The sequence below is a fragment of the Lithobates pipiens genome, unplaced genomic scaffold (assembly GCF_037356315.1).
Source record: "Lithobates pipiens isolate NorthernLeopardFrog02 unplaced genomic scaffold, aLitPip1_a1.2 Scaffold_16, whole genome shotgun sequence".
Classification (NCBI taxonomy): Eukaryota; Metazoa; Chordata; class Amphibia; order Anura; family Ranidae; genus Lithobates; species Lithobates pipiens.
In genome coordinates, this window is record NW_027507748.1 from 213,569,618 (window position 1) to 213,583,285 (window position 13,668).

A 13,668-nucleotide genomic window follows, 5' to 3' on the forward strand; every position below is an offset into this window, starting at 1 on the left:
CAAACAAATCGTATGCAAAAAACAATGTAAACAGAAAAACAACAGTGCCCTCTCTGGTCCGCATGGGTAACTACAACTGTGTTATGTGATTCGTGACAAATTTATTTTACTATTCATTTAACAGCATTCGTTGATGAAAAAAAAATTCGTGCATATGCATAACACTATACTGTTTTCTTCTTTCTGCTTTAACATCTGATTAGTACCAAATTTATTACATACAAATACTCCCAATATAAAGATAATGTAACTCAGCTCATAGATCATTTGTATAAATAGGCATATATAGATGTTAATGAACTGTGTAAACAGATTATAATTTCAGAACTCCAAGGTGGTGATAAATAACTTAAGAATTCATAGAAGACTATTAAGCAAAAAAAAAAAATACTTGGCCCGTACGGGGATCGAACCCGCGACCTTGGCGTTATTAGCACCACGCTCTAACCAACTGAGCTAACCGGCCAGATGATGCAGAAAAGTTTCTGTGAAGAGGAATATACAAATCGTTTTCTGAAAGGTTTAAGCTAAGAAGAAGGGTGAAAGTTTTGACTGATCCTAAATGCTTTTTTATTTTGCTATGCTGTCCTGGCTTTTTCTATTTCTTCTTCATCATAGGTAAACTAACATACCAAACAAAAGTTATAAATTATTACACATAATAATTTAGTAATTTCCCCAAGCGCTTTACTCTTAATTTAATGTGTGCATTTATGTTTAAATCATTCATATAATATAAGGTTGCAAAGAAAACTGTCACTGGGGACAGACGGAATTGCAATGCATTAGGCTAGGTTCACACATGTCAGGTGCAAATTTCCCCCTTTTTTCGCTGCGAATTCCCAAAGTAGGAATTTGCGATTTAGATGCAGTTCAGATGCGAAGGTTTGGAGCTGGCAGCCACCAGCGTCTTTTACATTTGCTGGTTGTTAAGAAGCGGGCCATGAAGCCGGCTGCTGTGTCCTTAACAATGATGAAACCAATGAAACAATGAAAAACCCTTGTTTGTCCACCAAGCAAAGGTCTGGGAATTGAGACCTGCGGTGAAGTCTGGGTTGCCAGTTAGGGGGGCCATGGAAGTATGTGGGGATTTGAAATTATGGGGTTTTCATTAATCTATCCCATAGGTTTAATTAAAATTATAGTGTGGGACACATCATGACTGGTCTGTCTTTTGGTTTTAGCCACATCAGGTGACTAATTGGTTTTGTGGCATGTAGGGAAGATTCAATTTTCATCCAGATGGATGGAGGTGTTGAGGAGTGGTAGCGAATTAGCTGTGCCAATTGCGCTGCATAAAAATATCTGGCTAAATCCGGGATTCCCAAGCCACCCCTCATCTTAGGCGTGTATAGGGTGTGCTTGTTCACTCAAGGTATCTTATTCCCCCATATAAATTTCAGAACCTTGTTTTGGAATTCGTTTAAATCTGGCATACATATTGAGATAGGCAGTGTTCTGAATAGATACAGTAACCTCGACAAGAGATTCATCTTGATCTTGTACAGTCTACCAAACCACGACAGAGGTTTATTAACCCATCGTTGGACATCAGCCACCATCTTGTTGTATAGAGGGGGATAGTTTGCCTTATATAACTTATCTAGAGTGGGAATTAGGAAGATTCCTAAATATAGGAGCTTTCGTCTGCCATTTAAATTATTTTTGTAGTTGCGCTACTATGTCCATGTCCAGTGAGAGGTTGAGGGCAACCAATTTCGAATGGTTGATGGAAAGACCTGAAATCATGGAGAAGTGGTGCAATGTTTGGTATAGGTTTCGTATTGACATGACCGGGCATGAGAGAAGCATGAGGATGTCGTCAGCAAATATAGCACACTTGTGTTCGAGCTCCCCACAATATATACCCTTTATTTCAGGATGACTCCTAATTTTAATAGCCAAGGGTTTCAGGGCCATAAAAATAGAATGGGAGATAAAGGGCACCCTTGCCAAGTTCCTCTATGGATATCTATCTGAGGTGAGGTGTATCCCTTGACCTGGATTCTTGCCGTGGGTAAGCTATAAAGAATCTGCAATACCCCCAAAAATGTTGGGCCAAACCCATAGCCTTTCAATGCATAAAATAGATAATCCCATGACAATGAGTCAAAGACCTTACAAAGGTCTAATGATAACAGAATGCCCTTTCTGGGTCCACGATTGTCCCAGTTGGACTGAACCGCTAATATAACATCTATTACTCGTTGGTTCTGATCAGGCAACTGACAATTGGGCATAAACCCTACCTCATTCAGATGGATATAACTGGATAGGAGGGTATTCATTCGGTTTGCCAAAACAGTGGTCATCAATTTAAGGTCTACGTTAATTAATGAAATTGGGCAATGGTTGGCACAGTCCCCATGATCCTTTCCAGGTTTAGGGATGACATGGATAAAGGCTGCATTTTTATGTGTAGCCAAAGCCAAGCCTTGCTTCAGGCCATTAAAAAAGGAGAATAGGCGGGGCACCAACAACTCCAAATACTTCCTGTAATAGTGACCTGAGAATCCATCAGGACCGTGTGCCTTTAAGGGATGCAAACTCTTGATAGCCGACTTGATTTCGCCTTCCGTAAAATTTCCCTCCATCAGCTCAATATGATCATTTGCCACCTTAGGTAGAGGTATGTCCCTAAAATACTTATCAGCTAGAGTTGCGGGGAAGGCGTTCAGTGAAGTGAAGAATTTAGAGTAGAAGGTACAGAATTCCTGTACCACCAGTTGTGGATTCTGGGTCAATTTGTCATCACACAAGCGTAGCTTTAGTAAGGCTGGATTGTAAGGACGAGGTGTGAGTTCCTAGCTAACAAGGTGTTTGGCTTGTCTCCCAAGGTGTAGAATTGGTGTCTGGACCTGCGAAGATTCTTCTCTGCTTTGGTGGTGAGGCTAAGTTTTAATGCCATGCGTGCTACGTTGATTTTGTGTCCCAAATCTAGCTGGGGTTTTTTCTTTTGCTCTCGCATAAGTGCCTGTAGATCATCCTCTTGTTGTATTGTTTGTGCATGTATGTGTTTGGTCCTAGAAGCTAGTTGGATCAACTGGCCACAAAATGGGGTTTTGTGCGCTGCCCAATTGATGCTCGGGGTTGGATCAGTGGCCCGGTTTTCAGTAAAGTATTGGCCTATGGCCTTTTCAATTTCGCTGCTAATAATAGGATCATTAAATAAGGAGACGTTAAGGTGCCATATCGTAGGTTTCGGTTTTATCCCCAGGTCTGATAAGTAGATTTGCAGCGGGGAATGATGAGACCTATGGTCAATATTTTGGCTGATTTGATTGACGGGAGCAAGTGTGATAAGATGAACACATGATCGATTCGGGAGTAGATTTTATGTACTTGGGAATAGTGTGTATAATACCTAGTGGTCGGGTGGAGATCTCTCCAGATGTCTGTTAGGTTGTAAGAGTGTAACAGCTTAGCCAGTTTACAGTCCTGTTTTGGAGTGTGTTTCCAAACTGGTTTATATGGATTAGACCTATCCAGGGTTTGGTCCAAGGGTATATTACTGTCTCCTCCTATTATGCTTTGACAATTTGCATGTGTGATTAGTCTCGCTAGCATGGTTTCAAAGAACTTTACCTGTCCCTCGTTAGGGGCATAATGGGAAACTAAAGAAATTACCTGTTAGTTGATTCTTTCAACCACCATAATATACCTAACTTCTTTATCTTTTATGACCAAGTCAGGGGTAAAGGATACGTGTTTAGCAATGCATATTACGAATCCTCCTATTTTGGGCCATTAGAAAAGTAACACGTGGGGTATCGGGCATTAAGGTATTTAGGTGCCGAGGTCCAGGAAAAGTGGGTTTCCTCAGGGGTCATGTCCTGGGGAAAAAAGTGTGGGAGCTCCCACCCAAGATCCACTCCTCCACCAAAAAAAATAAAAATGATATGCTCATATGCACGAACACTTCAAAAGTGGTATTTTTCATTGAATTTTCTCATTGTCTGTATGAAGCTTAAACGTTAGTACATAAAAAAAAAACAATCCTCAATAAACATAAATACGGTAATTCTCTGAATATTCAGCATTCATTCAATTGTGCTTCCATGAAAATGTGAACATCATGTTCTGATCTTTATTGGGGAATTTTATTTTGTATATAGAGTGTTTATGTGGTGAGTTTACACTTTTCATTGAACAGAGTTTGGATAACACAGGGTTAAACGGAAAGGTCATAAATTAACTGCACATTATCTGGACAGAATGCTTGGGAAGATAGTGATGTGTCCCTGCTTAGGAGATGTATGTTAGCTTGGGGGGTTGCAAACTCTGCAGGGCTCCAACACACACTCGCTGCTATTCCAACCCTTCACATATTTTACATAAACTTCCCTCCTGGCATTAAAGTTTGCCAGGTATTGTGCTCAGCTTACCACCCCAAACTGATGTTCCTCCCTCAGCTCACCTCTCTACCTGCATGTCCTGTGAGCAGAATAGCTGTGCTCCTCTTCTGGGTTCTCTCATCATATGGCACTGAAGATAGAGGAGAGGGGGGATTCAGCGGGACACACAGAGCAAGTATGCAGTAGACTGGGAGGGGGGGAATGAGGAGCCAGAAAATCAAGAGGGGCCAGCGGGGAGGAGCGCATCACGAGAGGTCTGACTAAATACAATCTCTTAGCAGCAGGGACCTGATCTACCCGTCAGATAGCTGTGATTGACAGGTAGATCGAAGAGGAAGCTGTCATGGGGCCCCCTACTGGCAATGCCTGAATGATCAGTCCACCCCTGGTGTGGGGCACTTACTATTGCGAGCTGTGTCGGCGGCTGCTGGTGTAGCACCTACCACACAGCACACATACTTCAAAGTCTTGCAGGACGCGGCTGCTAACAGGAACTGAGTTCCTGTTGTGGAAAAAGTACAGGAACTCCATTCCCATGCGTTCCCGCGGGACTTGAGCCCTGGGTTTCCTGTAAGAACACTACATTCACTCCCCAGGTATGATATTGGTGAAAGGCCTTTGCCCTTTTGGTTGGAGAGTTTATGCCCTGCACATTATGGTAGAAAACTGTGAATTTGGTTGATTGGGTATTCAACATTGTGGTTCGATAGACTGCACTTGCCTGTTATAGTTTTCCATTGTCTTGTCCGAGATCCTGTCTGTCTGAGGGGGACCTCTGGGTTTGGAGTGTGGAGTACACTTAGGTAAAAAGCAAGAAAGAATAAAAGAAAGAGCAGTGAGTTAGAATAATGTACCGACACACTGGTTATCAGTGTGTCAAAAAAAGTTTTAATACATATAAGAAACGTAACGTCTTGTAATGTAACGTAGGTCAATGACCTCTGGGAATTCAACATTCCCATAAAGTATTGTGAGGTTGTCACCCTTTAACAAGGCGGGGCAAGCTCACTAAGAAGTGGCATGCTGTTCCACCCCAGTGTCTTTCCACTCCTATTACTTTGATGGAAAGAAGTATCCGCTATACAAAACTTCAACATAAGTATAACCAGGCAAGTTTAGTGAATACAGTAGATAACCACTATCCAGCCAAAGTGATTATCTTTTTCAGCTTTGGACCAAGATAGGGAGAAGATAGGGAGAAAAATAAATCGTATCACCCTGTCCTAGAACTGGATTAAGGTGTCCACATCCTAGTTTCACAACAGTTCCAACCATGAATATGTAAGTGGGAGGAGGAGAAAAACAAAAAAAAGGAAAAAAAAATAGTTACAGAATTCTTGAGAAAATGGTTCCTTTGGAGGAAAGGTGAACATAGTAATGTTTAACATGGCCATACAAAGGCAAAGGCAGGTCCTACCACTCACGAATACCTAAAATCAGATAAAGACATCTAGACCAGACCCTTGGTCTTTGTACATGCATATGAATGCTTGGACACATCTGTCATCTTCTCATCACATTAACCAGCCAAAATTCTTTTCCAACTAATTGAAACATGATAATGATCAGATGCAGTGCTTTGTTTGGTACCGTGCACAAACAGACCGTCTACTTGTAATGGTTCACAATAGACGTGACTTTGCGGCTATTTCAAAAGCATTGGTGATAAAGGGTCACAGTACAAAGTCTGGCAGCTAATCTATACATTCTATATAATATGTAATCCTGCTGAAAATTATGAGCATAGAGCAAATTGTTGTTTTATTTGTTTAATGAGGAATTGCAGCCACAGATAACAAGATGAAAATGATAGGCCCAACAAAAAAACAAAAACAGCTTTTAATTCAATATTCAGTTTAATTTCAAAGTGTTTCCCTGCAGTTTTTTCTGCCGCTTGATGCTCTCAGTCTGATGGCCAGCATCATTCAACCCACTTCCTCTGAGTCCTGGTCATCTTCGACCTTCCAAGCCTGTGACTGGACAGTGAAAGGAAAATTAGCAGAGTGGTAGAGATAAATAGAGCAAAAGGAAATTTAGGGTGGTTAAGATGAGGGATGGGGTTTTTTCCTCCCTTTTGTGTTTTTTTTTTCTTTTTAGTTTTCAGTATTGTTTTTGTTTTTGTTTTCTTTTCTTTTCAACTCATTCTGTTTCAGAAATTCTAATAAATTGTTTGTATAATGTATTTATGCATATCGGTTCATTTTCTTTTCTTTTTTTCTTTTTTATCCTTTTTTGTTGCTGTTTCCTTTTCTCATGCCCAGGGCTTTAATGTCTTATGTCCCCATCCTGCAATCAATTTGGTCCTTGACTGCAGTATATTGGGTTCACGGACTTAGGGATGAGCTTTGCCCGCCTCCCTGCTTGTCCCTGCAGCCCCCATCCCTAGTGTATTGGCGCCGATTTGTTGGCTGTGCAATTGCGGTACTTATAGGGGAGCATACGGACACCTAAGGGCATTCCCGGTTGATTGATTTTATTCTCACCAGGTTGCCTGTATTTTTGACAGTATCTGTCGCTGGGTCGCATAGCGAGCCTTTCCAACTGATGGGTGGATCGCTTTATAACACTCTAGCCAGACATCTCCCCTGTACACACTGATTGGTTATCAGTGTGGTACGTAATGCCGGTGGTGTCACTGGAGCATTAGGGGAAATGTAGTTTCCTTCCCCTCCTTTGTCTCGGGCGCATGTGCAGTGCGGTCACAGGTGTCCGCATCGAGCCGGTGACTATATAGTCGGACACAACTACGCTCGGCTCAGTCTCGGAGGAGCCACGCATGGGACATAGACACATTTATACTGCCAGTAAGTGTATTAGATGACGAATTACCTCTACAGACTCTTCCTTAATTGTTAAACTTTTCTATAGCCAAAAAAAATCTTTTTCTTTTCCTTATATATTGCAGACACCCGTGAAGCAAGCTGGATAGCTTGTAGGTGATAATATATAGCACTATATTCCATCTTCAAGTGGCTATAGGATATCCTCATTGGTTCATGTGGAATAAAGGACTGAATGCTATATTTTTTGCAACTATGTAAGTCATTAATATATCACTATAACATATATTTTTTTATAAAAAAAAAGAAGAATCCCTTTTTTATAAATAAGATACCTTTAATCCTTACAAGTCCATAAAGGCCTAAATGTCTTTTATTGCAGGTATAATAATTTAGACAACTATAAAACTAATTAAAATGAAGTATTTTTCGGTTTTATATTTATTTCTTAAAAACAATATTAGAAAATATAAAATATAGAGCTTATTGGCTTGTTGAGAAATATCTATTCATTTTTCTGATTTTTTCTATTGTCCAGACTGGTCCCCGTCTATGCTCCCTTTGCTGCATGTTTGGCTATCTAATCCGGTGCCTGTGCACTGTTTTTTACAATACCTGGATGGTTTCTTTATGCAGGAAATATAGTTGTGGAGTAAGGGTAAGCACACTCCTCTACTTAAAGCTCTGGCCATGTGTATATTCATATAGTTAATCAAAAAAAATTTTTTTGGTTTGAATCTGTATCTTGAATGTATTTTGTTGCTAATTCACTTACCTTTATGTCATTTATTTGTCATTTATTTGCTAGCTTGTATATCCCCTGAGGAAGCGGTTGCGAAACATGTCGGGAAAAGTGATTACAAGCATCTTAACTGAACTACTATGTGGACCTCATATTATATGTAACATCCTTGTATATCTAATAAGACTGGCTTTGTTTTATTGAATTGTTATAATAAATACATATTTTTATATTTTTCTAAAAAAATTATTTTCTACATCTCGTTAATTAAAATATTGCACTGTTAATGTCCCATCCTCCTTATATTTGGGTTCCTTTTTCCCAAATAAACTTTGAATATTGATAACTGGGATGAAGTGCAATGTATATTGGGTGTTGATGGAAGTCTGAATCAAAACTTTTAAAAAAATGGTGTGTATTATGGCATCCAATGAATTCTGACCAGACTATATTCACCCAGTATTTCACAGGCTTGTCTTACTTGTTTTCTTTGAACAAATTGTACCTGCTAATTCCAAGTCTTTCTGAAGCTCTCCACGAGTTGTCTTTGGTTCTTGGACAACTCTTCTGATAACTATTTTTACTCCTCTGTCAGAAATCTTGCAAGGAGCACCTGGTTGTGGCTGGGTTATGGTGAAATTATGTCCTTAAAACTTCTGGATTAGGGCCCTAACAGTGCTCAGTGGAACATTCAGAAGTTTAGAAAACCTACTGTAACCAATGCCATCAGTATGTTTTGCGAATGCCTTGAAAGAGCTCTTTGCTTTTACCCATCATGAGATACTTATTGTGTGACACCTTGGTAACAAGACCATTTTGTAGGGTGTACCAGCTGATATTAATTTGCACTGACAAGGGGCAGGATGGCTTTCTAATTACTGATAGATTCAGAAGGTATCTTGGCTTTCCATGCCTTTTTGCATCTCCCTTTCTTCATGTGTTCAATACCTTTTCCTTGTGTCAATCCATTTTATTACACATAACTTAATTTCTGAACTTATTTGTTTTGGTTTCTTTGTATGTATGGATTGCGTGGGTTGTTATCGACACGTGGTGAAAATTTCACCACTTTTAGAAACATATTTACCTTGAAAAATAGTGATGTGTTCAATACTTTTTTAAAAGAAGAAAAGGAATTTTGGGGCTTTATATGAGGCAGGAACCAAAGGGGTAACTGCCTCCACCCCTATCATTGATTAAAATTGAGAGCGAGTGGTGGGACTTTATATGAAGCACACAGCAGCACAAAAGGAAGTCAAGTGACTGGGAAATACTGTTTATTCATGTTGTATAATCTAACATACAACTAAATGGGTATATAAAAGCATTTGATCATTTACAACATAAGTTACATAGTAGTTCGCAATCATTGAAACAGCTGTGTAACATGTTGTGGATACATTTTTATAAACATAGGTAAATTAAAACACAAAACTAAATATAACAAAAAAAAATGAGAAGAGGGGAAAAGAATAAACTAAATAAATAAATAAATAAAAAATAAAAAAGAATAAGCATAATTCATATACTGAAATATTATAAACATGAATAAAACCGTAGAGAATATAAATTGGTCCATGGTAGAATGGTAGCAAAATGTAAGGCCATATAGCCGCTCATCAGAAGCATAAACCATGGAAAATATCAGGTTGCATATTGAACCTACATCTGCATCTGCACAGCGGCAGTGCAGCAGCGAAAAGTGGCAAAAGAATCGCAAGGTCTCATCTCCAGGCACTGCGGTTGCCAAAAGGGCGATAACAACCAGCACAGACAATTCGTGGGCCATATGTGTGTGAATGGACAATCCTATGAATTACAGATGTAAAGAATAATCAATGTGAGTGGAAGTGATCCAGGATGTGTGGAGTGTTTTACCCACTGTATATATATATATATATATATATATATATATATATATATATATATATATATATATATATATATATACACACATTATATATATATATATATATATATATATATATATATATATATATATATATATATATATATTTATGGCCGAAGCCCTTCACCCGGAATGGATCAGAACTATCAACATGCCACAAGACTTACAACATGAAATAGACCTGAAGTGTGCCCTGGTCTGCTGGCTGGTATACCAAAAAAGGGGGCAAAAACATACAGATAGGGGAGAAACTCTATTGGCCTTGTGACATTTTACTGAGCAAGTTTGGCAAATGCTTGGGATATTTCATCCTGAGGGTTTGGAATGTACCGGGCGAAGCAGGTGGATTTCCACCTGCCTAATTACTTAATGGCTTGGCCTGGAACCCCCATGCTGAGAAGCAGCCGAGGCTGCTTCGATCCAATCCACAACTTCCTGAAGACGGCCCGGTTGATTGGCTGAAAGGTAGAGGTTGATCCGCAGCATTGTGTCATCGTGACACACTTCTAGTCCCGGAAATCAACCAGTATACCGCGGCGGCGGCATACCACTGAATTTGGGCAGAATTTCTGGAAACGTACCTGCTGTTCACAACGGGTGCCAGGTTTACAGGCACCATTACATGCGAGTTTAATAAAATGTTTTTTTATATGGAATAAATGTTTTAAAAACGTTGCTGAGCAATGAGGCTTTTTCTGTCATTTGCATGAGGAACATCTACCCCAAACAACGCTAATATATAGAGAAATGAGGCCCTCTTTATCATATCCAGTCATATGAGGAAGTATCAATCCCGAACTACATCAGTCAACAGAAAATCCATGTGGACTGCCCCACATGCGTGTTTGACCAAACTAGAAACAGTTGATCCATTTGGAGAGGAGAGTTCACATCCACGTGGGGGCACTGTCCTGTGAGCACATATCAAGCACTTATCAAGCACGGATTCATATCCACTTTGTAGAGCGCGAGCACTTTAATTGGGATTTAGAACTTTTTATTGCTTCAAGTTTATTGATGTTTGCAAAAAATCTTCTGTATGGGATTTTCTAGCGATTTTTTTATAAAACGCACCAGGTTTCAAATGTGATATCTATTTAATCTTTGTGGCACTCAGCGTAAATTATCTGCATAGGACTTTAGTGATTTTTCAAAGTCGCACCAGTTTTCAAATGTGATATTTATTAACTATCTTCTTTTAATGTGGTGTCTGGTTTCCAGCAGTGCCAGCCAAAGAAAATCAGCAATGTTTGGTGCATTCCTTCTTTTTGTTGCAGACTGTTCCATATGCCTACTGAAATGAGTTATCTTGTCTGCCTCTGGTTCAATACTGCGGAGTTGAGCAGTGACTGCACTACTGACTGGATGTCAAGCTACCTTTACAAGCCTGTGTTAGCTTGACCTCTGGTAAGCGCTTAATTTATGTGGTGGTGGATCACTTCATAGGGTGCCATTTGTGTGATCAAGAACTTTTATTCAACTCATTGATTATCACTGAATTAATGTTCACGGACTTATTTTATTTGGGACGATTCACTGGTTTAATGTGCCTGTCATTTTCATCGCTGTCAATGACATTCTGTTTTTTGGGGACCTATATATGAGCTTATCACGGATTTCCTTGTTTATTTGTTTTACTAGCGTGGCTTGTTTTTCTCCTTTATTTGCTGTATTTGTGTATATCTCACATTTTTGAGCTGCAGCTATTCACTTATTATCTTTCACATTAATTTTATTTATTAAATTTTTTATTAGGTAACGCAGTATTTCTTTTTGTCAGTTTATATTGATATTTATTAACATTTGTGGCACTAAGCACGGTATATTTATTTATTTTTATTATTAGTACCATTTTGCACTTGCAAGGTCTTATTCACTGCAGCTGTCAATCTATATGGTATCACTTATCTTACCAATAGTAATAATTCTTTTGGCGCTTTGGATTTTTATTTTTACTTTTGATCCGGAAGGAGTGTCCGCACTACTGGCCTGGGTCGAGGCCTAGGTTAAGCAGGAGAGTCCTGACGTGCTCGATGAACTGGCTGCCACTCAAAGGGCTGGTCGGAAAAGGTAGCAGGGGGCTAGAGCTCAATTGGCAGGGAGGTGAGGTAGTATATGGTCAAGTATCTCTACTGGCACCAGAAGTTGTTAGTTTGGAAAGTTGGATGTCGACCCAGTGGCCGGTTTGCTGGGTTTTGGATACTACAAGGGTATAGCCTGATGGTGTTATGTGATAGAGCCAGTCATGTGTGGCATGATATGAAGGATAGTACCTGCCCAACGTCTCCTGACGTTGCCCCGGGGCAGGATGCCCAAAGCTTGCAGAAGGCACTCCAAGCAGTGTGGTAGGCCTTCAGTATGTTGCGGGATAAAACTGATTGATGAGCAGAGTTTCCCTGAGAAGGTGTGGCTTTAATCCAATGTCAGCTGAGACCAAGATGGGATAGTAGATGACTTCGAAAAGTGAGGAAGGTTGAATGAATCCAGGGATTAGGAGGATTCCTGAAGGCCATGGCCCTGTAAACCAGTGATGGCCAAAAATTGCAGTGAAGCCTGTGTAGGCTACAGTGACCACCTGAGGTGACAAAGCTAATACATACAATTAGCAATAAACTTACAATAAATATGGATATGCCGTTCCAGTTCACGAATAATTTGGTTTATATTGTCAATCTGCTATAGCTGCTGGGTCCAGCCTGAGAACTTTATTGGGGTCTTCAAGCTTTCCATTTGATGTCTTGCTGCCGCCAGAGGGATGGCTCAATGGGCAGAGATTAAGACGTGTCAGATATGTCCGCTTTGGACAGCCATGCGCCCATGCTTACGCTAATAACGGCTTGAATAACTGCCTAGAAGTGGGTTGCATATTGTCTAACATTGAGAGTACGTACGCACGTACGAATAGCTGAGTAACGGCCAGTGGCTCATGGCAGGTGCCTCCTGATGGAGACTGCAGGAAGCTTTGAAAAATGGGCTTGTGTAGTGTCGTGCTGAGTATTCAAATCTTTGTGCTGTTGATGTGGTTAGATTCGAATCAGGCACTGGGATATGTGAAATGAGCTGACAGAGTAATAATGTCCAACTTGGTGCAGGATGGAGCCTGACCTCAACTGACCTAAATGAGAAAGGACAGAATGTGGCTTTATTCGCAGGCAAAACAAGAGAGGAAAGTAGAAAATTGAGTATGTAGGAATGGGCTGCAATCCTGAATGACTGACGCCGTGCCTGAGAGTGTATGAAATGAATCCAATAGGAATCGGTTGTAAGTGTATGAATGACTTCAATACGAATCCGAAATAGAGTGTATGAAATGTACACCATTCGATTTGGTTGTAAGGTGTATAACATGAATCCGATATGAGTCTGTGTATGAGATTATTCTGGCATTAATCAACTGTGGAATGTATAAAATTAATCCGATACGAATCGGTTGTAACATGAATGAAATGAATCTGACATGAATCGGTTGTGGTGTATGAAATGAATCCAACATGAATCATTGTGCCGCTGACGCGGCTAGATTCCGCTGATGCGACTGGACTTGAAGTGGACTGTAGAGCGTGTGAACTGAAATTAAACGAATGCAATGAACCGATCCAAATCATTGTACCGCTGATGCGACTGGGCTCGAATTGGACTGTAGAATGTGAAGCGAAACAAAATGAAACCAATACTAATTGTGCCAGTAATGCGACTGGGCTCGAATTGGAGTGTAGAGCTTGAAACGAAAACAAAATTAACCAATACTAATCGCCGTGCTGCTGATGTGACTGACTCGATTTTTTATATTTTTTTGGAAAGTGTGAAATGAAAAATTAAATGAATGAACTGAAACCGATATGAATCATTGTGCCTGGACTCGAATTGGTCTATAGAGTGTAT

The 13,668-nt window shown here is 40.0% G+C and overlaps 1 non-coding gene across 1 annotated transcript; it reads right to left on the bottom strand.

Annotated features, from left to right (window-relative positions):
* Nucleotides 1-392: 392 nt before the first annotated feature.
* TRNAI-AAU (transfer RNA isoleucine (anticodon AAU)) lies at nucleotides 393-466 on the bottom strand. The gene has a single exon. It is a non-coding gene; the product is annotated as a tRNA-Ile (tRNA).
* Nucleotides 467-13,668: the final 13,202 nt, after the last annotated feature.